General features: G+C 40.2%; 2 long non-coding RNA genes across 2 annotated transcripts; one reads left to right on the forward strand and one right to left on the reverse strand.

Annotated features, from left to right (window-relative positions):
- Positions 1-358: 358 nt before the first annotated feature.
- Positions 359-2,087, reverse strand: LOC311294282. Its single transcript, XR_014628032.1, has 4 exons — positions 2,016-2,087; positions 1,480-1,519; positions 899-973; positions 359-808 (listed from the first exon to the last, which is right to left on the reverse strand). It is a non-coding gene; the product is annotated as an uncharacterized lncRNA (long non-coding RNA).
- Positions 2,088-16,314: 14,227 nt separating this feature from the next.
- On the forward strand, positions 16,315-18,819 carry LOC311293891. Its single transcript, XR_014627973.1, has 3 exons — positions 16,315-16,535; positions 16,939-17,014; positions 17,719-18,819. It is a non-coding gene; the product is annotated as an uncharacterized lncRNA (long non-coding RNA).
- Positions 18,820-22,588: the final 3,769 nt, after the last annotated feature.

Consider the following 22,588-nt stretch of genomic DNA (forward strand, 5'->3'; position numbering starts at 1 on the left):
CGCTTAAGTCTGACGCAACTGTTTCCAAGTCCAAAAGCTCTAGGCACCCTTTAAAAAGGGTGCCTAAAAACAAACAGTGCTAATATGCACTCATTGTTCAGTAATATTCCTGAAAATTATGATCCTAACCTTTGTCTCTATTGCGAATTCTCAGATGGTTTAGTTATTCAGCTATTTTGAATCATAAAATGTTGAAGTCTAGGATGCTGAGAGACTGGAGACTGTAATGTACACTATGGCTTTTGAAAAGCTTAAATGTGACTTGAATCAACAGTTCCCATAAATGATTGTTGAGTATTCTCAATATCTAGAAACAAGATAAAGGAAGTAGAAGTAGAGGCTTCAACCCGGAAACAGTATTCCTTATGTTACAACAAGCAGAAAACATTTTCCATTTGAACAGAGTTAAGGTGCAGTAAAATTATCTGTTGTTTTGTGAATGTTCACTGGTGAATTCAAGTCATTTCAGTAAGAATCCACACGATCAGCAATTTTGTGTGGCGCTTCATACATTACATTGCTACACTGCTGACAATGGTCAATGGACCTTTTTGCCTGTGTAATTTCACGAAATTCACAAATGTGACGCACCTTTACTCGCTGCAACATAAAATGCAATCAATTATAAAATCTTCACAAGGGACATGTGAGGTACTTAACGAGTTAGAAAAGTGAAAAGGTGCATCAGCTTCATTTTCCGTTTGTTTTTCCTCTTTTTTGGTGGATGGTCCAGGCTCTTCAGTGATTTTCAGGTCTACAGGAGGATTTTTATTCTTGTTCAAACTTGTATTTCAGCATACAGAAGTCCCTGCAAAGAACAAAATTTACTGTTAGTAAGGTTATTAAAGTGATAGTTGTGAAATTTAAATAATTTCCTCAGCCTTGTGACGTTCCAAACCTGTTTGACTTTCTGTCTGTGGACCCCAAAAGCAGATCTCAGGCATAATGCAACCCCAGTCACCATTCAGTTTCACTGCATGAAACACAGGCAGAAAAAAAAAATTGTAAATCATTCATGAAACCATTCTTATGCACACTTGTTTAGTTCAATTCAATGCAACAATTTATATAAAAATGGTTAAGCTCCAAAAATGTCCCAGAAAAGATCCTAAAAATAATCAATTAATTCACAACTCATGTGTTATGGGTTGTGTTGTAAGTCTTATGAAGCCATTTAATAGCTTTTTCCTTTTTTTGTCGAAAAAGACCAAACTTGAAGTTATAATTCAGGGTTCAAATGTCTTATATTCAAATGAATATGATTAAGGTATAGCCTATAAAAAATGCATAGCATTATTGGCTCCAAACCTGTGATATTACATGAATGTAACATGAATGAGATTTGAGAGCATGAGGGAAGAAGATTTTCAGAGAATAACTGATTAAAAAACACAAGTACACAGTCAAACAATACAATTGCACACAGAGAAAGTTCATAGTAATAAAGTACTTGCATGTGGTGCAGGTAACGTTACTTACTGTAATTCAATGTTGCCACTGAAACATTGTACTGGTTGTTCTGGGGAAACAAAATAACAAAGCTGATTATTCACAACATAGTATTTATTGACCACTAAATGGATTCAAAATGATATTTGAGAGAATGAGGGCACCTGTAGTAAGTAAAGTTAGGCTAAACAAAAACAGACCAAACTATATTAACCTGCTTTTGTTATTCATAACAAACGCCAATGACGACAGCAGGAATCAGCTAAATTAGTTAGGCTGTAAGTTATATCAGCAATTTCAAGACACAGTTGTACAGAATATGTTGAATTGAATGACTAACTTTAAATCAATCTAAGACAATAAGTCAATAATTTCTATTTGTTCATTAGATCAACGTAGTTAGTATCGCGGCTAAAACCTTCATACCAGATACTGTACAATAAACCATAGCAATAAACGAGTGGTAAACACTGTAAAAACGTAGTAATGTATAATAAATTTAGTTTATATATGTGTGTGTTTGAATATATAGTGAGTATTTATATTTCTTTGGCGAGTTTACAAACCTTGTAACGGAGAGCCGAACAAACGGCGGAAGATCCGGCAGGCTTTGATGAGGAGAGCCGTTACTTTCAAACTCTTGATGACGATCAGCTGAGCTTTGTTGCGCTCGCGCGAGCATCACTGAAGCGACGACAGCAGAAGAATAGCAGCAGTTTCGTGACTGAATAAAACCTTTATCCTCCTGGTTCTTCTTCTTCAAATAATAATTTGTGAAGAAGTAAAAAATATTATTTTATTACTATTATTTATTCAATAATAATTAATTAATTTTTTATTAATATTATTATTTAGTGTTGTTGTTTAAGGTTTAAATTAATCAATAAAATAGGCCTATACTAAATAAATGTAAGCTACCCAGGTGAAAAAGACGTAGGCTACTGTTAAATGTATTAAAATGCATTAAAGTAGGTTATATTTGTATTGAAGACCTACTAAAAACACACTCAAGTACATTTTTAATAGTAGCCTATACGTATTTTTCACCTGGGTATATATAGCCTACTGAATCAAACTTAAGTAATAATAGGATAATAATAATATCATTCTGGCCTCACTGAACCATTGGGTTCCTCCAGATGCTGGCTTTAACATAAGAGATCCTCCAGGAACCACTTAAATGTTAAAAGATCTTCCAATAACCCTTCTATCGCATTCAAGTTCCTCTATTATCCCAAAGCACTTCGAGGTCTCATGGTGATGAAAAGGTGACTCCAGAACCTCTGAACTAAATACAAAGTGCTTAAAGGATCCCATAAGTTCCAGCAAGAACCTCAAATATTGTCAATGCTCCTCCAGTAACCCTACTATAGGAGAAAGAGCTTTGAGGCACTTAAATTACATTTTTAAGTTCCTTGAGTATCCGACAGGATATTTGAGGCTCCTTTAGTTTTTACATTCAGGCCTGAATTTCAATGTCCTCAGAGTGTGTTCACAGTCTACTGTAATGAACTGAATGAAAGTACTGTCAGTAACGTGGCAAAACATATTAGAGAAGTATGCAGTAAGGCAGCTTGGCTTCATAGACTCTTTAACATTTAAAACACATTAAGATGAGAAGTTGACAACTTCACCTGGTGTGTTTTAAACTGTTTTGGAATAGCTCTCATTGTGTAAATAGTCTGAGTACAGGAGATTAAGGCTTCTGTAAAAACTAAAAGTGCCTCAAATATCCTGTCTAAAACTCAATTAACTTAAAAATGTAAATTAAGTGCCTCAAAGCTCTTTCTCCTATATATAGGGTTACTGGCAGTGACGTGCGGTGATGTCTTAAAGAGGCTAGGCACTGAGTTATGAAAGATTACCTGATTTATTGTTTAAAGGCTAATAATAACAGTAAACATTACGCACAAGCGCGGCATATCAAGAAATGTACAAATCAGGATGTATATCGCGTGTATTCTCTCAGTCTCTCTCTCTCTCTCTCTCTCTCTCTCTCTCTCTCTCTCTCTCTCACACACACACACACACACACACACACACATACACATACACGCACGTCGCACACACACAAGCGCGGCACAGGCACACACCGCGAGTAACAGTAGTTTATGTCCACTCCACTCCAGCATTAGAATGCAACCATTCTTAATCCTTATTGTTGCACAGCGGCCAAAAGTAAAAGTAAAATCACACACCGCTCAATTGAATATGAAGTCAAATGGCTTGCATTAATTCAACCATATTTATCAATTCAATATTAAGCCCAAAATAGTTTTTGACTCACCAATCGGTAGATTATTTGTAGCCTACATCAAATTCATCCGCCGCCATTTCCTCATGAAGACGTCGATCGCAGCTTTGTAAAACTCATCTTTACGGGCCTTCAGTTTGCACAGTCTCTGGCTCTCAATTTAAAACATTTAACTCTCTGATGACAGCCTTTTAACTCCGGTGCTGTCATTTTGGATTTGAATTTGCCGCGGGGATTAGGCATGTAGGCTATCTGTGGTGTGTAACGTTAATGACGTTAGCTGCGCAAATGTCCAGTAATATCTTGATTTTAATTGGTCCATGTCTGATATGTTACGGAGATGTTACGGGCATACCATATTTACGTCCAAAGGCCAAAGGCACAGCAGAGTTGTGCTTTTTGACGTACATGTTAAAGAATACAGGATCGAAGTGCGCATGCGCAACATGGGTTTTTCGCTTGCCGTCTGCAATGAATGGACAGTAAAAGCACTGCTTATTCTACGATTTGTTTTTTATTTGATTAATCGTAACTGCTACATTTGTCATCATAACGTCTAAATAATTGGAATAACACACATATTGCATATATAAATCACAAGAATAAACAGTAAAAATACAAATACAAGTTTATTATTTAATAAACCATTTTATTTTTGAATTTTGGCAGGGTAGGCAGTGCCTAGTTTGCCTACCCAGACCGCACGTCACTGGTTACTGGTGGAGCATTGACAATCTTTGCGGTTCTTGCTATGGGATCCTTTAAGCACTTTGTATTCAGTTCAGAGGTTCTGGAGTCACCTTTTCATTACCATGAGACCTCGAAGTGCTTTGGGGGAAATTAGAGGAACTCGAGTTCTATAAAAGGGTTATTGCAAGATCTTTTTAACATTTAGTTGGTTCCTGGAAGATCTCTTATGTTAAAGCCAGCATCCGGAGGAACCCAATGGTTCTGTGAGGCCACGATAAGATTTTTATTATCCTATTATTATTACATTTACATTTAATCATTTAGCAGACGCTTTTATCCAAAGCGACTTACAAATGAGGAGAGCAATAGAAGCAGTTACATTAACAATAGGACAACAATATGTAAGTGCTGTGACCCTTCCCAGTTTAGTCTGACGCAGTAGGCCTATAGCCTACGTTTATTTAGAAAAATAAAATAAACAGATATTATGTAGAAGACAAGAGAAAAGAAAGCGTTAGTATTAATGGATCCAGTGTTTATATTTAAGTTTGATTCAGTATACATATGCTTACATTTATTTAGTATATTTTATTGATTAATTTCAACCTTAAAAACGACAACAACAATACATAATAATAATAATAATAATAATAATAATAATAATATGAAGAATAATATGAAGAATAAGAAGCAGGAGGAGAAAAGTTTTATTCTGTCACAAAACTGCTGCTATTCCTCTGCTGTCATCGTTTCAGTGATCCTCACGCTGCTCGCGCACAACAAAGCTCAGCTGATCATCATCGGATTTGAAAGTAACGGCTCCCCTCATCAAAGCCTGCTGCAGCTTACGCCATTTGTTCGGCTCTCCGTTACAAGGTTTGTAAACTCGCCAAAGAAATATATACACAGTCTATTCACTATATATTCAAACACATACATAAACTAAATGTATTATACATTATTACGTCTTTACAGTGTTTACCACTCGTTTATTGAACAGTATGTGGTATGAAGGTTTTAGCCACGATGTTAACTAATATAACGTTACACAAATAGATATTTGCCACAAATGGAAACCATTGACTTATTGTCTTAGATTTCAATGTATTGTGTAGGCTACAACTGTGTCTTCAAATTGCTGATATAACTAATTTAGCTGATTCCTGCTGTTGTCATTGGCGTTTGTTATGAATAACACAAGTGGTTAATATAGTTTGGTCTGTTTTTGTTTATTTACTACTGGTGCCCTCATTCTCTCAAATACCATTTTAAAGCCCTTTACTATGGGGCGCCGTTTGTAAAGCGGCTCACGCTGAAAATAACAGCAACATTTTGTCACATTTAGCTTCAATTCACGAGTTCACATGTTAATGAAATCTGATGTAATATTAAAATGTAATATTGGCTTGCTGTCCGGGGGGAGGGCTCCAAGCTCGGAATTCAGCCCAACCCCAGAGTACTCCCCCCTATAAATGTATAGATCATAGGTATCTATGAGCAGACCCAGCCGAATGTGAGGTGATGGGGTGGTGGTGGGATGCTGAGAAATTAGTCATGAGACAGGAGGTAAGGGAAGACTTTTTTTATACTGGCTATTTCTTGTGCTGATTGGATGATTACCTGAACATGCTCCTCCCGAACTTTGTTACATAAAACTTCATAAAATGTTTAAAAAACGTACTCGGTTACTAACGGACCTCGGTTCTCTCTAAAAGAGGGAACGAGTACTGCGTAAGTATCTTACAATAATACAAAATTAAGGATAATTTTTTGGCTTCAATATCTCGCGGAAAAATCCTAGGGGAAAATCCCTTTTCTGTGAGATATTGAAGCCAAAAAATTATCCTTAATTTTGTATTATTGTAAAACGCGTTGCGGCAGAATACGGACATAGGCAAGACGGCTCGCGTGCCTATTGGCTGTCCTGCGGCAACTGCAGCAGCCTATCGAGCGAGGCCTCTCTTCTAGAGAGAACCGAGGTTACGTTAGTAACCGAGTACGTTCTCTTACGAGAGGTCTCTCGTACTGCGTAAGTAGCTTACGCTAGGGGACCCAATGTAAAACGCTGTGCGTGCTGGGATCCAACACCAAAGACCCAGGGGCGGAAGCCCGGGGTTCATATAGTGCACAATCACCAGGGGAACTCACAGGGAGTCCGGGAAGAGGGGGGGCGGTGCCGCGCTCTTCCACATATACTGTAGCAGCGTCCCTCAGGCGCAAATTACATCATACAGACAGGGTGGAGTTCGGCCTGAACTGATGGAAAATTGTGGGTCTTATCCATTTTGCCCATAAGTATTTTATGGTCGATCAGCGAGCAGCGCTCAGCGGACACAGTATTCTGAACCGATAGCATCAGAACAGACAGTACTGGTTTATTAGACCGACAACAGCCTGGCCTGTAAGGCGGAAACCTCTAGGTTATAAAACCTTATAAATGTAGACGGGGAGGCCCAGCCTGCCGCCATACATATATCTTGCAAGGCAATCCCACTTGACCAGGCCCACGAAGAAGCCATGCTTCTCGTGGAGTGCGCTCGTGAAGGCGTACGCAAGCGTACGCCAGCGCTATAGCGTCAACTATCCATCTGGATAGGCTCTGTTTCGACGCGGCTAGTCCCTTGGAACGCCCGCTGAACGAAACAAAGAGCTGCTCCGTCTGTCTGAAGACAGATGAGCGAGACACATAAGCTCTTAATGCCCTGACTGGGCAAAGAAAGCTCGCGTCTCCTTCCTCGTCAGAGACCGGTAGGGCTGACAGGGAAATGACCTGCGCCCTAAACGGTGTGTTGAGGGATTTTGGAACATAACCGTGCCTAGGTTTGAGTATAACTCTTGAGTCATTCGGGCCAAACTCCATGCACGTCGCGCTCACTGAGAGTGCGTGTAAGTCCCCTATGCGCTTTACTGAAGCGAGAGCCAGAAGAAACACTGTCTTGAAAGACAGGTGTTTAAGATCAATCGTCTGTATAGGCTCGAATGGGTCACCTTTCATGGCTTCCAGCACCGTAGAAAGGTCCCATACAGGGACTGAGGGAGGTCTGGGAGGATTCAGTCTCCTAGCTCTAGGGAAGCGGATGACTAAATCGTTCCTTCCTATTGACTGACCAAGCGTTGTTTTAGAGAACGCTGCTATGGCCGCCACATAAACTTTGAGCGTGGAAGGGGTCCTACCCTTATCCAACAGCTCTTGTAGGAAGGAGAGAACCTCCGTCACCCCACAGTCTGGGGGTGACATGCCACGAGCTGTGCACCAGCTGGAGAACACTGACCATTTCGTGGAGTAGAGCCGTCGCGTAGACGGGGCTCTATCCTGCATGATCGTGTCTAACACTCCCCTTGGGAGGTCAGCGGGTACCCGTTGATGGCCCAAACATGAAGGGACCACAGCTCTGGGTGAGGATGCCAGATCGAGCCCTCAGCCTGAGAGAGGAGGTCCCTCCTCACTGGCACTGGCCATGGGGCAGTGCTCGTTAGCTGCATCAGAACTGGGAACCAGGGTTGGTTTTTCCAGAACGGCGCTACGAGTAGCACTGAGCATCCCTCTTCCCTGATCCATTCTATCACCTGAGGCAGGAGAGAGACGGGGGGAAAAGCATAGAGCGGACAGCGGGGCCAAACATGAGCCAGCGCGTCCCTGCTCTTGGAGAAAAATTCCAGACAGTGAGCGTTTTCTTGAGACGCAAACAGGTCTACCCTCGCTCTGCCAAATTTATTCCACAGCAGTTGGACTGTATGTGGGTGTAGAGACCACTCGCCTGTCGGAACGTTGTTCCTGGACAGCCTGTCTGGTCCTACATTTAGGAGCCCTGGCACACGCGCTGCTCTCAGCGAGAGCAGGTTGCACTGAGCCCACACCAGGAGGCGTTCTGTCAGCCTGTGCAGGTTTCGGGACCTGAGGCCCCCCTGGCGATTTATGTAGGATACCACTGACATGTTGTCCGAGCGGACCAGGACGTGGTGTCCTCTTATTTGGGGACAAAAACGCGTCAGCGCGTTTTCTACTGCCAACATTTCCAGGCAGTTTATGTGCAGAAGCTTCTCCCATTCTGACCATTGGCCGAAGAACGGTCTGCCCTGAAGCAGCGCTCCCCATCCCGAGGTGGATGCGTCCGTAGACACCACCCTCACACTCGAGGAAGTCCCCAGGCTTACACCTGATCTGTACCAGTCGGTTGCTTTCCAAGGTTTCAGAGCTGTGATGCACTTCTGATTGACCTTGAGACGAAGCAGACCGGAAGTCCACGCTCGGCGCGGTACTCGCGCTTTCAGCCAGAACTGTAGCGGGCGCATGCGAAGCAGGCCCAGCTGAAGTACTGATGATGCTGAGGCCATGAGACCCAGCATCCTCTGAAATTTTCTGAGCGGGACAGACGCGCCGCAGCGGAAAGAGCTCGCTGCGCGCTGAATATCCAGTGCATGCTGTGGTGACAGTCGCGCTATCATAGACAGCGAGTCCAGTTCTGTGCCCAGAAAAGATATTATCTGTCTGGGGAACAGAGAACTCTTCGCCCAATTGACTCTGAGACCCAAATTCTCGAGGTGATCGAGTAAAATGGTCCTGTGCTCTATGAGCTCCGAGCGTGATTGAGCTAGAATCAGCCAATCGTCCAAGTAGTTCAATACTCGCATGCCCCGGAGTCTGAGGGGTGCGAGCGCTGCGTCCATGCACATCATAAAGGTACGGGGTGCTAGGGACAAGCCGAACGGTAGGACTGTGAACTGATATGCCTGGCCCTCGAAGGCGAATCTCAAATATCGCCTGTGACGTGACGCTATCTGTATTTGAAAATACGCGTCCTTCAGATCTATTGACATAAACCAGTCTCCTCTGCGAATTTGCGCAAGGATTTTTCTGGTCGTGAGCATTCTGAACTGTCGCTTCGCAAGGACTCGAGATTCGACGCGCGTCACACAGCGGCGAGGGCGTCGACAGAACTGTAGCGAATAGCCTCTCTTTATAATGTCTAGCACCCACTCCGAAACCCCGGGAAGCATTGCCCATGCATCTGCATGAATGGCTAGGGGTTGAATGCGGAGCGCGCTCCGGTCGCTTAGCGACAGAGGATTCAGTGTGCTGTAACATAAGCGTCGCGCTTATGACATTCGAGGCAGGGGGCGCGCTGATTACAGCACTGAGAGCATTGTCCGCCTGAGCAGAGCGAATGCACGCTGGTTTCGTTTTTACAGAAACCTTGAGACATGCAGAACGTAGTGTTTGTGGGTGCGGCGGGACTTGAACACCGTCGTTTCCCTAGGCGTGGTAGGACGACTTCGGGGCCTCGGGCTTTACCGCAATCCTAGGCCGCGGCCCACGCGGGGCGGGGCGGCGGCTAGTTGAGCGAGAGCGCGGCCTCGCGCTTCGGGCCTGTCGGCGCTGCGAAGTGGCGGCGGTGGGCGAAGGCTGAGGCTGTGAGCTCTGAGCAGACGGTTTCGCACGGCCTGCTACAGAACTAGAGCGCTTCGGTAGGAAGTGCTTCATGGCCTCTGACGCTTTCTGTACCTCAGCGAATCTTTCCACGAAGTCATTGACGGAAGATCCGAAGAGGCCAACAGGAGAAAGCGGGGCGTCGAGGAACGCGGTGCGCTCAGACTCAGACATCTCAGAGAGCGTTAGCCACAGGTGTCTCTCAGACACAGTGAGTGAGGCCATGCTCCATCCTATGGCCTGTGCAGCAGACTTAGTAGTGCGGAGAGCGAGGTCCGTGGCACTTCTTAAGTCTGGCACGCAAATTGCATCTGGTCCTTTCTCGTCCAGCTTTCGGAGGAGATCGGCCTGGAAAATTTGCAGGGTGGCCATAGTGTGCAGCGCTGACGCGGCCTGCCCAGCGGCGGAGAAAGCGCGACCGAGCAGGGTTGACGTCGTGCGGCAGGCTTTCGATGGTAGCGCCAGCATAGCGCGCCGTCCAGCGGAGGGCGGGCAAAGGTGGGCTGCTATCGCTTCTTCGACCGGCGGGAGCGAGTGGTACCCTCTGTTTTTGGCATCGTCAACAGCGGAGAATGTTATTTTTTACATAATATCACAGGTTTGGCACCAATAATGCTATGCATTTTTTCTTATACCTTAATCATTTGCATTTGAATATAAGACATTTTAACTCTGAATTATAACTTCAAGTTTAGTCTTTTTAGAAAACAAAACAAAAACAAACAAAAAAAACCTATTATAATGGCTTCAGAAGACTTACAACACAACCCATAACACTTGAGTTGCGGACTCATTTAATTTTTTTTAGGATCTTTTCTGGGACATTTTTGGAGCTTAACAGAATTGTTGCACTGAATTGAACTAGACAAGTGTACATAAGAATGGTATCATGAATGATTTACAAAAAAAAAAAATGCTGCTTGTGTTTCATGCAGTGAAAGCGAACGATGACTGGAGTTGCATTATGCCTGAGATCTGCTTTTGGGTTCCACACACAGAAAGTCAAACAGGTCTGAAATGTCACAAGTTTTTATTTTAGAAAAATAACAAGAAATTATTTTAATTTCACAACTATCACTTTAATAACATTACTAACAGTAAATTTTGTACTTTGCAGGGATCGCGGTAAGCTGAAATACAAGTTTGACCAAGAATAAAAATCCTCCTGTAGACCTGAAAATCATTGAAGTGCCTGGACCATCCACCAGAAAAGAGGAAAAACAAACTGAAAATTAAGCTGCTGCATCTTTTCATTTTTCTAACTCGTTAAGTACCTCACATGTCCCTTGTGAAGATTTTATTATTGATTGCATTTTATGTTGCAGTGAGTAAAGGTGCGGTCACATTTTTGAATTTCGTGAAATTACACTGGCAAAAAGGTCCTTTGACCATTGTCAGCAGTGTAGCGACGTAATGTATGAAGCACAGCTCACACAGGAGTCACTTTCACACAGCTTTCTGTTGGTCAAATCCAGTGAATTCCAGTGACCAACTTGGTCCATAGTGACATTTTTGACCACACACGAAATTGCTGATCGTGTGGATTCTTATTGAAATGACTGGAATTCACCAGTGAAAATTCACAGAACAACAGATCATTTTACTGCACCTTAACTGTTAAAATGGAAAATGTTTTCTGCTTGTTGTGACATAAGGAATACTGTTTCCGGGTCGAAGCCTCTACTTCCTCTATCTTGTTTCTAGTGAGAATACTCAACAACCATTTAATAGCACTGTTGATTCAAGTCACACATTTAAGCTTTTCAAAAGCCATAGTGTGCGTTACAGTCTCCAGTCTCACAGCATCCCAGACTTCAATATTTTATGATTCAAAATAGCTGAATAACTAACCATCTGAGATTTTGGAGTAGAGATAAAGGTTAGGATCATAATTTTCAGGAATATTACAGCACAATGAGTATATATTAGTACTGTTTGTTATTTGTTTTTGGCATCTGATAGAGCTGTTGGACTTGGAAATAGGGACGTCAGACTTAACAAGCGGACTGAAACACAAATGTTTTAAAGTTAAGTGAAGATGGACATTTTTTTATTTTAAAAATGTACATTGATTTATTACATGGAACATGTGTTTCCATGCATTTTGTTGAGATGTCTTTTCTTGTGTAGCCTATTGTATATACATGGTTGATTATTCATGTTGCTTATGTATTATAAAAAAAATGTGTGTATTCATTTATATTAATCTATTTCTAGCTTTTTTCCCAAGTGCATGGAAGTGTATGTATTAAAATTGGATCTAAAATATGTAATAAACAATTCTTATTTTGTATTTGGTTCAGTTTGTTTATTATAATAGAAGTCAATGGTAACCATAGTAACAACATGAAAAAAAAAAAAAATATTTTTATTGAAAATTGGTTCCAAATTCAAAGTGGTTCCATACAGTGCCTTTTATAAGAGTTCCTCAGGAAACCTGTGTGGTTCCTCAGAGAACCACCCCTTTTGAAAAGGGTGCCTAAAGGATCTACAGATGGTTCCGCCGGTGTGGCAAAGTGAAGAACCCCAAAAGGTTCCTCCAGGCACCTTTTATTTTTACAGTGTATAGTTCAGGTACTACTGATCCTACTATCACACACATTTCACCCCCAACAATCAAAGGAAAATACAATCAGCAACAGTTTACCCTCAACAGACTGGAAGGAGCCAGATACCCAAGATTCAACAAATGACCAGTCAGTTTGGCACTGTAAACCAGAGACACTTTTCTTGACACATGGATTACTTGTCAACCATGAGTGACAATGGGACCATAAATCATTCAAAAGGGGGTCATAAAGCAATCAAAAGCAACACATGGTATATGTTAACACTACTTAAGTAATTAATTTACACTCCAGCAGTAAAGAAACTATGAAAAGAAGAGTAATCTTTAAAGTCCTCCACTAGAGAGGTTCACTCTTAAGAAATTCAGCAACATATGATTTCTGTGACACATATGATTCAATACACACACAAAAAAGCTACCATTAAATTAAACTATACGTTATACGCTATACATAAACTATACGTTAAATTAAACTATACGTTATACGTATACGTTACGGAATTTATGAAGGCCTCAGACCTAATTTATCATAACGTGTTGCTATTAATAATTTATTTGAAATAAAATATTTAAAATACAAATATACAAAGCTCAAGACTGCAGATAACTAAATTATGCCAGGTAATTAGTTGGTGCTGATGCTGATCTAAGCTTGCAGCTGTTTGTTCGAACTCCTTATGGTCCATGTTAGCAGTTGGCATGGTCAGAAATAAATGTAGCTTTGACAGCAGAAACCAGATAGAGGAATGTGGGTGTCCGGTTTAGACGCTTTTCACGTCTCAGGACAGGAGTCTTTTGAATGGGGTCACTGCAGCCAAGTGTCATAATTCAGGACCTTGTATGGAACACGACCAATATAAACAAACTGTGGATGTCTTGATGACTGTCTTGATAAAAAAAAGTATTAAACATTTTTCCTTCATACATGATAAACAAAATAATCAAACATTTATGGCTTAAAGAAAATGTGGATTGAAAAGATTGTTCTTTCTATTGCAACCTTATGCAGCTGAATTATTCAGTTTGTGGATAATTTAAAATGTTAACTTTAATTTAAAAAGTTAGAAATTATAACAAAGCAAAATTATTTATATTTATCAAATCTAAATGAGGGCAGATCAATGAGTTTGGACATTTCACGTGTTAAAACATTTAATGCACTTTTCTTTAATTTGTAAAATGTATTTTTTAGAACTCAAAACACAATAAATGCTGTGTGTAAATCATGTTCTGCTTTATCTGTTTATTTCTGAGCTAAACACTATGGCCCTCATTTATCAATCTTGCGTAGAAACGGGCGTATATATTGGCGTAAGATTATGCTTACACTCTTCTCATCGCCTGATTTATGAAGCTGTGCGTACCTTTGAAATTCTGGTGTGCGCAATACCTGCCCTTGATAAATGCCGCGGCTGAAATCGATTGTCATTAGAATAACACGCCCCTATATATTCAAGTCTCCGCTCCCCCCACGCCCTCATTTTACGCCATGGACACACGGAAGACGGCAAAGAAGAGAAACTTCTTTGAGAAAGAGAAAGCGAAACCAGGGAAGTGGAAAGAAACAAAATTGATTTCTAGATTTTTATTATTAATGATGACGCTTATTGTTATTTAGAAGAAGAATGTCGTTATTATTATTATTTGTATTATTATTATTATTTTAAATAAGAAGAATGGCATTTTTATTATTTTGTCAGTCTTAATTATTTTTTTGGTCATTGAAAGCCTTTCATTACTAAACCCAGTCCGTGCACACCTGCCGGGCCTAACCCTGGCCTAACCATCGTTTCAAAGAATAGTACAACGGCGAGCGCGTCGAGTAACGCCTCGTCCGTTTGGGGAGGTGCGCGCGCAGTCTGCGGAGACTCGCGCTGCGGAGCCAGGCGAAAGTATTCACCTTATTTTCGAACGCGGAAGTAAATATGTGTCCAGTTTCCGGTTTTTGTGCGGCACTTCCGTTTCCTCGCTTCTCTGGGCTAACTAACGATATCGATTGCGAAGGATTATGCAGAGTTGACAGAAAAATGTTACACATGCCGTAGCAGATGAATACAACAAAGAACTAAAGCCCCGCCTCACCCAGGTCGGGTTCTGGACCTGGTTGAAAACACTCATGCATCTAGCTGGCAGATTGCCAAAACTTCGCCGGCGCCTTCAGCACCGCCCTAAACACGGTCGAGCCAACGCTGGACTAAGTTAATATATCTATGGAGGTAGGCTATTTTGTCATGTCAAATGTATTAATAATGTCATCAGAATGCAACCAAAGCACATGATAGCAATAAGTAGATCATAGATGGCTATAAATAATTATAAATCATACAAAATAAATGCCATGATGATCATGCCATGATGACTAGATTTTATACAGGGGTTACTATAATGATTTTGTTTCTCCTTGGAGTTTTTATTCAGACTTCGTAGCCCAGCCACTTTTCTGGTATCGGGTGGTCTTCTGTAGGTCTTGTGTTCACGAAATGAAAAGAACAAACATACGGTCGTTTCTTCAAATGGGCTGCGTGGCGTGTCCGTTATTTCGGCTCCCATGTTAACAGGTTATTTAGATCTTGCACACTGCCTGCGTGACACGCGCGTCTCAGGGAAAATGCTTGCATGCTAGAAATAGAATCGATGCCTATTTTTCACGCGACACGCAAGCGTTTTGGAAGCGTTTCCAGTCAAAATAGAATAGGAAAATATGTTTGTATGTCATTTTGATATGAATACATATTAATGACATTTTGATGTTTGAATTTAGGTTTTGACATAAATGCAGATATAGCCTAAATGTAAAAAAAATATATATATATTATCGATTTTCAAATATTGCACCTGTCAATACAGAACGAAATATTCTGTAGCCTATTTTGCCGTCAATACTGCCGACGTTGTCTTTGCTGCTATATATTTATGTTTAACATTAAGTGCCTTCCACAACTCTCTCCCCATATGTTGAATATATCACCAATGAGGCTTATCATGTCACCTAGCAGCAGCAACGCCTCGTCAGAGACGTTTCTGGTGTGCAAAGACATAGAAAACACCACGCAACAGAAACGCCACGCAAGCCAGTGTGTCGCCGGTCGTATAGGGCGCCTGATTATTAAAATGTCAATAATTCGATGATTAAAACACTCCTGCTCCAAGTAAATCTTTCTTTTGTGCCAGTTATTATGACAACCTCTAACTGCACAAACAATCCCGGTCTTCCTCGAAGCCATAACGATGAGCTTGTTGTTACGAACAACGCTCGCCAGTGACCGGAAGTGCCTTACCGGAAGTCTCGCACAAAATACCGTCAACTGGCTGCGTCCGTATTTCCGTTAAAAATAAGGTGAATAAACAAGGCTTGAAACGTCAGGTAAAGCGCATAGGCTCGCAACTTAAGGAATACATATGCCTACAATTCAAATGCTTTGGTAAATTCACACAAATTAAACATTGAAGTCCATGTTGCACAAAAATAAACACTGAAGTTTATAATTACTATGTTGTTGTTTTTTTTACAGTACGTGGGTCATAATATATTATATCTTTTAGTTTGTCAGTGCGTTTTGTGGTGTTAGGAATTGTTTTTCTGCGCATTCCCGCATTCAAAACGTGCGTACACCACCTCCTGAGCTGGCGTAGGATTTGAGCGTGCCGTACGCCAACGTCCATATTGATAAATCTCAAAGTCACCGTGGTTTTGGGTGTACGCCAGGTGTACGCTGGAAATTTGGTGTACGCACTTTTGATAAATGAGGGCCTATATCCCCTGAAGGTATTTATGGCTGTGAGTGATGAGACGCTTGATAGTTGTTGGCTGTTTGTGGCTATCAATTATTGCTGTACACTGTAAAAATAAAAGGTGCCTGGAGGAACCTTTTGGGGTTCTTCACTTTGCCACACTGGCGGATCCGGAGAGGGGGTTCAGCGAAAAATCGGCAGCTGGCAGCAGGAAGTAGCTGCCGTTGACAGCCGGAAGTAGCTGCCGTTGACAGCCGGAAGCCCTGCCATATTAGGAGGGACCTGCTATTTCGTGACAGCCAATCAGTATCGTCCAACGTAGTAGCAACCAATCACATTTAACTTTAAGTCAAGCGACAGCAGCCAATGGTGGCGCCGGCGAATCTTCAGTAATGGCGGCGGTGTTTGGCTCGGTAAGGTCGTATATATTATCAGATTAATAAATAATTGTTGCTCTGTACGTTGGAGTTTAACTTTTATGTTAGAGACAGTGTATCTGTGACTACTTAAGTTGAATTGGTTAATTTAATCATTTGTAGAAAGTTAACGCAGCTTGTGCACCATTTGTGAGGGGCTATCATTAACTTCTAATACTACGTTACCATTATCATTAAATATTAGCGTTTGTTAACATGTTAACTTAATCTATTGATTAGAATAAAGCTCATGCTGATTTATTGGAATTATTGACAAGCTCAGCCTTGATGATACACGTGCAACGCTAACAAAACATATCCCAAATGTGCCATGTTTTAATACAAAACACCATTTTAATCAACATTACTTCACCATATTCTAAACTTCTGTTTTTTGTAGGTTCACCAGAGCCTGTCACAGATTGCTGGGGACGGACAAACATACTGCCAGGAAGGAAATCCATCCAAACTCACTGGTATGTTTTCACATAAGGAACATAATGTTAAATGTATTATATCCTGTCTTGATCAAAGCAGGCAAAAGGCATACTGTTTTTTTTATCTTTTTATTTTTTTTATACAAATTCTAGATTGTATCGAAAATTTGACATTTCAGTGTCTATTTTCTTTGTTTGATTATTTTTTGGATGGGACCCAATCACCAGATGAGACCAGAATATGTGTGTATGTATATGTGTGTGTGTGTGTGTGTATGTATGTATGTGATATGTATATGTATGTATGTTAAATTATTTTATATATATCTATTCAAGATATACTGGAACTGTTCACTTTTTCCATATAACTTTCACCCCCAGTTTCACAGACAAGGCTCAAACTGGTCCCAGACTAAAATGCATGTTTAACTGAAAGCAAATTACACTTGCATATCTTAAAATGTCAGTGCCATTGTTTCTTTTAAGATTCACAACAGTAATGTTTTTTTCTAAGGCATATTTATAAAAGTCCTAATTGCACTAAGGCCTAATCTTGTCATAATCTAAACCCTATCTGTGAAACCGGGCTTCAGAGGTTTACATATTAGTCCAGTGGTTCAGTTCAACACTTTGTTCTCTGGCTTTAGATGGGAATAGACAGTGGCATTTAAAAAATAAATTACACCTGCTTTTTCTCTCGTGTGTATAAAATAACAAACTTTTTTTTTTTTCGTCTTTTTAAGGTCAATTGCAATAAAGATGGATCCGGGATCTTGGAAGCTTGTTAAAAATAAGGGTTTGATTTCATGTTGCAACAATTTTGATTTCTTTGCTATCTTTAGTGTAGAAATAAAATATTAGTTTTTCCATTTAGATTTCTTTTTTTCCAGGGTGTTCCAGCTCAGTTGGGATCTGTGGACTGCGGTGTATTGATGCTAATGGTAAGTTATTACAGTGGTTTTGTTTCCCCATAACTTTTATTTTACGGATAACCCAACATCCATAATTGTCATCAAAAGACATCAGGCTGATCCCAATTAATTTTGTTTTTCAGGTGTGTGTGTGTGTGTGTGTGATTTCTGTAAAAAAAAAAAAAGTCTCCCTTTGCTTTGAACTTTGATCGTCGTAACTTATTCATATTGCAGATATTGTTTATGCTCTGACAGCAACATTACTCTAAAGTTTCTTTCTTTCTTTCTAACTTGTCTATCTTTTTCTAACATCTGTCTTTCTTACTAAGGTTTCAGGGGTCAAACACTATGTGATCTGATTCACAGAATTGTACTTTTATGTGTATTTCTTAAAAGTGAACATTATCTGTACTACTTTTGGAGGAACTGCGATTCCCTTGTGCTTTTGTGTGTGTTGAATGCTCTGTACAGGTCTTGTAATATGCAACAGCTGACCCCAAGACGCCTTTCTACGACCTCCAAGGTCATCACCGGACCATCTTGGACTCGGATGACAATGTCGACTTACCCTCCTATCTGTACATAAGTGTAGAATTGTTTTAACTTTGTTCTTTTGCCAATGAGAAGTAGCCAACATGTATGTACTGATGTCAATCATGCCTTCAGAAATGGTATAACTGGTGTGAGATTTTGTGTACAGTAGAGTCTCTGGCCTGCGACCCCGTGAGAATTTGATGCCTGGCTCTACCGATGAAACTATTCTTCAGTAAATTTGTACTTATTTGATTGAACCTCACGACTCCTGGTCTTCTTTCATCATATCTGGTCTTGGGTCTTTAAGCTGTAACACTAGAAACTTAGTTTTTCTATGAACTGTAACATCTAGTTCAGAATTGTTGTTCATTCTGATTTCAGAACAACAAATATCAAGCCTGTTTTTAAAGTTATAGCTGTTTTATAAAACAAAGACAAGAATGTATGGAAATACTACAGATGTAAAACTGAACTTAAATGATAGCAAAATATGTTTTTTGGGTCATTGAGAATTATTATTATTTTTTTCTTTTAGACAGGACATTCATTATTTGTTTAATGAATGTTTTTGTACGTTTAATAAAAATACAATATTATATAGGCATTCATTTATGTATATATTTCATTATTTGACAAACATGTACACATTTATACACGTTCAAATTCATAATTTCAAGTGTAGCTTAATGTTTGTTTTTTGTACTGTCTATGATCTTCGTTACTTAATTTATATTTGATAAACCTTTTTAAATCAATTACAAAATAATTACAAATGTAAGTATTTTATTTAAATAAGTACTAAAATGATATATATACATTGATATAATAATTTATTTGCCTTGCTAAAAGCGGCATCCACCTCCGACTTCCGGTTATTAGCGGCAGCTGACGTCAGCTGCCAATGGCAGCTACTTCCTGCTGCCAGCTGCCGATTTTTCGCTGAACCCCTACTGCGGATCCGTCTGTAGATCCTCTAGGCACCCTTTAAAAAGGGGTGGTTCTCTGAGGAACCACACAGGTTTCCTGGGGAACTCTTATATTAGGCACTGTCTGGAACCGTTTTGGGTGCCTCCAGGAACTACATATTTTATTTTTTATATTTTATTCATTTCATGTTGTTACTATGGTTACCATTAACTTATATTATAATAAACAAACTGAACCAAATACAAAATAAGAATTATTTATTACATATTTCAGATCCATATGAATACATACACTTCCATGCACTTGGGAAAAAAAGCTAGTAATAGATTAATATCAATGAATAGAATACACACACAAAAAAAGCAACAATAATCAACCATGTATATACAATATACATCTCAACAAAATGCATGGAAACACATATGTTCCATGTAATGAATCAATGTAAAAAAGAAATTGACATTAACATTTTGACTACCCTAATTAAAAATGTGCATCTTCACTTTAGTCTGACGTCACTGTTTCCACTGTTTAAATTCAAAAGCTCTATCAGATGCCAAAAACAAACAACAAACATTGCTAATATACACTCATTGGCCCTCATTTATCAAAAGTGCGTACACCAAATTTCCAGCGTACACCTGGCGTACACCCAAAACCACGGTGACTTTGAGATTTATCAATATGGACGTTGGCGTACGGCACGCTCAAATCCTACGCCAGCTCAGGAGGTGGTGTACGCACGTTTTGAGTGCGGGAATGCGCAGAAAAACAATTCCTAACACCACAAAACGCACTGACAAACTAAAAGATATGATATATTATGACCCACTGTAAAAAAACAACAACATAGTAATTATAAACTTCAGTGTTTATTTTTGTGCAACATGGACTTCAATGTTTAATTTGTGTGACTTTGCCAAAGCATTTGAATAGGGTATGTCGAACGTCGCATGACGAAACCGGAAACCTGGTCTCATCGCATCCGCTTGTCATAGAAAGTGTTAACAGCCGTATGAACTGACGCCGATATCTATGGAATTTTAAGGTAATCAGCTAACCTACCTATCTCACTTTGTTATTGGCGTTTTATTCTATTTAAATATCTAAACGTTAGTGTGAAGATTTTTTTTTTTTTTTTTACTTAAATATCGATCTTCACATGCGAGGGACATTGGTTATGATCATCTTTGCTCGCTCCTTTTAAGTTATCTTGAGTAAAACAGTAAAAAAATGCAAGAAGCACATACAAAAGACCTGAACCGGAAGCGATGCGTTCTGTTTTCCGGTTTCGTAATGCGACGTTCGACATATACCCTATTGTAGGCATATGTATTCCTTAAGTTGCGAGCCTGTGTGCTTTACCTGACGTTTCAAGCCTTGTTCGCCTGGCTCCGCAGCGCGAGTCTCTGCAGAGTGCGCGCGCACCTCCCCAAACGGACGAGGCGTTTATACTCGCCGTTGTACTATTCTTTGAAACGATGGTTAGGCCAGGGTTAGGCCCGGCAGGTGTGCACGGACTGGGTTTAGTAATGAAAGGCTTTCAATGACCAAAAAAATTATTCAGACTGACAAAATAATAAAAATGACATTCTTCTTCTTTTAAATAATAATAATAATAATAATACAAATAATAATAATAACGACATTCTTCTTCTAAATAACAATAAAGCGTCATTAATAATAAAAATCTAGAAATAAATTTTGTTTCTTTCCACTTCCCTGGTTTCGCTTTCTCTTTCTCTTTCTGCGTAGAAACGGGCGTATATGTTGGCGTAAGATTATGCTTACACTCTTCTCACCGCCTGATTTATGAAGCTGTGTGTACCTTTGAAATCCAGGTGTACGCAATACCTGCGCTTGATAAATGCCGCGGCTGAAAACGAGCGTCATTAGAATAACACGCCCCTATATATTCAAGTCTCCGCTCCCCCCACGCCCTCATTTTACGCCATGGACACACGGAAGACGGCAAAGAAGAGAAACTTCTTTGAGAAAGAGAAAGCGAAACCAGGGAAGTGGAAAGAAACAAAATTGATTTCTAGATTTTTATTATTAATGACGCTTATTCTTATTTAGAAGAAGAATGTCGTTATTATTATTATTTGTATTATTATTATTATTATTATTTAAAAGAAGAAGAATGTCGTTTTTATTATTTTGTCAGTCTGAAATATTTTTTTGGTCATTGAAAGCCTTTCATTACTAAACCCAGTCCGTGCACACCTGCTGGGCCTAACTCTGGCCTAACCATCGTTTCAAATAATAGTACAACGGCGAGCGCGTCGAGTATAAACAAAGTCCTTTTAGGCAAGTCGTGCCACTCGGCCGCCATCTTGGCAACGCCTCCGGGCAGCTATTTCGGACTAACAAGACCAGGCTCCTATCTAAATGAATGGGCAGAGAGTCAGAACTGCACTTTAACTGGTCACCGGGACATAAAAACTGCATGTATAGAAACAGCAGTAAAATATGATAAAAATCGCTGAAAAAGTTTGATGACTTTGCCCCAAAATAAGGTTTAAAATGCCTTTTTCCCCACAGGTTATACTTTACTACGCATGCGCAAGAGTTTACGACACCAACTTCATTTACGTCTCTATCCAGAATGCCGGTGTTGTGCAATAATCAATGTCAATATTGTTCTCCATTATTTAAATATAAGCAGGTTTGCACTTTATCAGTAATAACAATGTATTATATAGATAAGTTGTTTTAACTATTCATTTACATGAATCGGTTCAAAAGAGTCATTAGTTCGCGAATTGGACGTGTCATACGGTTGTGTGATTATCCCAGCAGTTAGGACATGGACATCCCACAAGGTTAGTGTCAACACAGAAAACATTACATCACTGGATAGGTTTTTTCGTTTATTTAGAGAGTAATTTTATGTCAGCTGAATGTGCGGAATGCATTTCAGAGAAGATAAGGCAACGTATTTTAGCACAAATCACACCCAGCGGTAATTCAGGAAAAAAAAAATCTCAGAATGCTTCACATGAAACTTCGGTCTTCCGACCTTTTACCATAATGTTGTTTTATTTTGATTAATACGCGTGCGGGAGAGAGAGCAAGACAGCGCTTAATTTGGAGACGGAAGTCTTGTTTACACTTTTGCCTGGCTCTGAGAGAGAGAGAGAGAGAGAGAGAGAGAGAGAGCGCGCGCGCGACCGGGGCGCTCTCTCTCTCTCCGCTGTCGCAAAACCTCAACTGTGCGCATGCGCCAGTGGAACCAGAC

This window comes from Rutilus rutilus, assembly GCF_951802725.1.
Source record: "Rutilus rutilus genome assembly, chromosome: 7".
NCBI classification, from domain to species: Eukaryota; Metazoa; Chordata; class Actinopteri; order Cypriniformes; family Leuciscidae; genus Rutilus; species Rutilus rutilus.